The sequence below is a fragment of the Zerene cesonia genome, chromosome 28 (genome assembly GCF_012273895.1).
Source record: "Zerene cesonia ecotype Mississippi chromosome 28, Zerene_cesonia_1.1, whole genome shotgun sequence".
Lineage (NCBI taxonomy): Eukaryota > Metazoa > Arthropoda > Insecta > Lepidoptera > Pieridae > Zerene > Zerene cesonia.
Window position 1 is genome coordinate 5,911,399 of NC_052129.1, and position 3,563 is coordinate 5,914,961.

General features: G+C 37.2%; 1 protein-coding gene across 1 annotated transcript in view; it reads right to left on the reverse strand.

The window, feature by feature from the left end:
- LOC119837710 (plasma membrane calcium-transporting ATPase 3) overlaps positions 1 to 3,563 on the reverse strand; it is an 82,400-nt gene that overhangs the window by 52,755 nt on the left and 26,082 nt on the right. Inside the window, exon 2 of the mRNA XM_038363441.1 lies at positions 2,009 to 2,073. The gene's annotated coding sequence lies outside the window, so the exon portion shown is untranslated. The remainder of the gene's footprint in view (positions 1 to 2,008; positions 2,074 to 3,563) is intronic.

Here is a 3,563-nt window from a genome sequence, read left to right on the forward strand (position 1 = left end):
ACAGACGAGGACAATTAATAAGCAGACTGACGGAGAGATGCTTGCACATGAATATGAATAGATTATGGATATAGACGAGTATAGTATGATATTAATTTTATATTCTATCATAAAATTTCGACTTAATAAATATAACATATTATATAAGTTACATATATGAAGACTATAATTAAATAAATACATACTTAAGAAAAATAATATGACGATTTCGAAAAACAGTTTTGTCTCTGCCCTACATATTTTAGTTTATATGTAAGGTTCAGCGAACTTCGAAGCTATCGCACCGTGGCAGCCTGCCTTAATTTTTTCCTTCATCAATTGTTAACCAATATAGGTAAAAAACCGTCGAGTCAGTCTTCATATTGGAGGGGAGTATAACGATAATGTTACAAAATCCGTTCATCTATACTATAATATTATAAAGCTGAATAGTTTGTTTTTTTGTTTGTTTGAACGCAATAATCTCAGGAACTATTGATCCTATTTGAAAAATCGTTTCAGTGTTAGATGGCCCATTTATTGAGGAAGGCTATAGGCTATATTTTTTATTTTATTTTTTTTATGTCACAGTCGGAAATGGAGCTGGTGGGACGCCTGATAGTAAGCGCTACCACCGCCCATGAACATTTGTAGAGGCGTAAAGTCGATTACAGACCTTACGCCTCTACAAATGGATTGCCGACTTTAAATTGGGAAGGGATTAAGGAAGGATTGGCGAGAAGAATAAAGGAAAGGACTGGGAAGGGGAAGGAAAAGGACACGGGCCTCCGGCTCCCCCACTCACCGAACGAAACACAGCAGAATGCTATTTCACGCCGGTCTTCTGTGGGGGTGTGGTACTTCCCCGGTGCGAGCTGACCCAATTCGTGCCGAAGCGAACAAATTATATATGAGGCGCACCGCTAGTGTGTGTTTAATCCTATAACCTTACTAATATAATTCATCATATCTAAATCACTATAAATTTCAAATATACATACATATCTGGAGTTTAAAAAAGTATAAACTTTTATTATACAAATATTATACAAGTTCCCTTATTTATAATTCTCACCGCGACTCAATAACGTATTCGGACCACAGACGATGACAGCATTCGTACATTAAGTAATACAAGGATGAGCACCCGACTGTGTCTGCTTGCTATTGTGCCACGCTATCAGCGAGTTACAGAGGCGCTATGATTTCACAACAAGATATTCCGACACGAGGAATAAGAAAATTGTGATGGCACTTGGAAAATATTTAATACGAGCTGTTCGCCCCGGCTTTGCTCGGGGTACATATATAGCCTATGTCACTCAGCGAAGTTGCAGCTTTCTAATTACGAAAGAATTTTTAAAATCGGTCCAGCAGTTATTGAGTTTATCCATTACAAACAAACAAATAAAACAAATTATTCCTCTTTATAATATTAGTATTTAATATGATACGAATTTATTTAGAACAAGAACAAAATGGCAAAGACATTAGAGTCGGATTAACATGAATTATTTCTAACACAGTAGGTATACTGTATACTTAAAATGGTTGCTATGTAAGTTTATGTATATCTATATTTATAAGGCAACATAACAAACTACCACCTTTCGATAAATAAACAAACCCACTAAGATACGGATCCCCACAGTCCCACACCAAAACATAAGCCCTATTTCTATCCCACGCCATTGGTATGGGGCCCACAGTAACCCACCCGTATCCTACTACGTGCTACGCATAATATGTTTATAACAATTGAATTCCAAGTCCATTCCTTATTTAACTTGTGTTACGTAGGTACCTACATACGCTCGAAAAATATTTAACGCGTTTTTTACATAAAGACGTAAAATCAATTGGCAGACTAGCATCCTTTTTTTTTAAATGCAATCCTGCAATCTCCAGGGAAGGATTTGTTACGATTCAATAGTGCTCTTTAAGTTTAAGAGAATAAATAAAGTCAATAAAAAATGTTTGAATAAAATGACAAAAAGTATAAAACGGCTGCGCCAAGAATGATACATACCACGAGTGCGTAACGCACCCGTCTTTCCGCCGAGGCGTATGGCTCCCTATTATGCAGGTGGCGACCTGTAACAAGGCAAAACATAAATTTATAATATATATAAATTCTATCTAAAACAAAAACAAAATCACCAAGTCACGTTGCATAAAACATAAGTCAATTTAGAGTCCAAGTTATTTCAACTTCAACTTTTCGTCTGTATTTTTGTTCGCAGTAGATTATAATTAACAAACAAGCGAACGACGAAGCTCAGTTTCAAAACTCCGCAAGTACACTTAACCCTAACTATGAGTTTGACCCCAGAAACCATCCATCACCGTACCACTAAACCGCTAAAGTATAACCAAACAGTTCAATATCGGGGAGCACTAAGTATTGAGGTAGGATTGATCGCTGTAGCGACAAGCGGAGCGGAAGCGCGAGCGGAGCGGGCTATGCTAGTTTTCAATCCATTTAATAAATACTAGAAACAGAAAGTTACATTGACGTTAGTAATATCCTACTTGTGATGAACATTTATTACTATTATTATTATAGAAATAAAGCTGTATGGAATTTTATTGCGTCACAAAGTGAGATCACAGTGCGCGCTATACCTACGTTATCACACGGAGTTGCGTTCACGCGAGCTTTTTCTAAAATTACATTAAATAAAAATGATAATAGAATAGTACAACCCTGGCGCACTCCTTCAATTGAGTCATACCAGTAATCGTAGCGTGCGTAGTACTACTTGCTACAATTACAGGTAGCATCAAAACGAACGTATAACGTCACCGACGAGCGTGATTTAGAGGCATCAAGTAGGGCTAATGTATACCAAATTAACTTCCTGTTACGTGACAGAAGCTTCCGCTATCGCCGTCGCTCCGCTAATCACTGTATCAACGCGTCGGAACAAAAGGCCCGCCCGTACAAATAGTCAATTAGGGAGCCGTCTGAGATGGGGCAAATATTTGCATTGGACCGAATGCCAAGTTTGGCCCGGAAACAACGAATTCGTCGCATTTGTATAGCATCGCTGCATGTGCGGCCTAGATTTTATTAAGATTTCAATTTATAGAATTAAAAAAAAAAAGAATTTGAATATAAATTAAACAATTTAATATCATAGACTATCAAGTCAAAAACCGACGACAATATTACTACTAACATCTCTAAAATTTTGATTCTCAAAATAATAAACATCGATCAGATTGCTTAAGAAAGCCTAACCAAACATAGACAATTATTTATATAAAAAAGACGACATCCGACAATACTCCAACCCTACGTGCAGCAGATACCCAGGTATACAACATTGACCCAACAACAAAAGTTCCATAATTTCAGCCGTTTAAAAGCACGCTAGATAATTCCAGTTTCAACTGAGAGCGCACTAAAACACGGCTCCGTACAGAAGTTCCCACGCATTAACACCGTGTACCTCCATTATACGTGACGTCACAGAGCTCCCTACAAAAAAATTCCGATACTAAAAACTAGTAGGTAATGAAGTTAAACTCGCGCCGCTGGAAGAAGTGTACGTAATCGTAAAACTCCATCTATAAAGTAT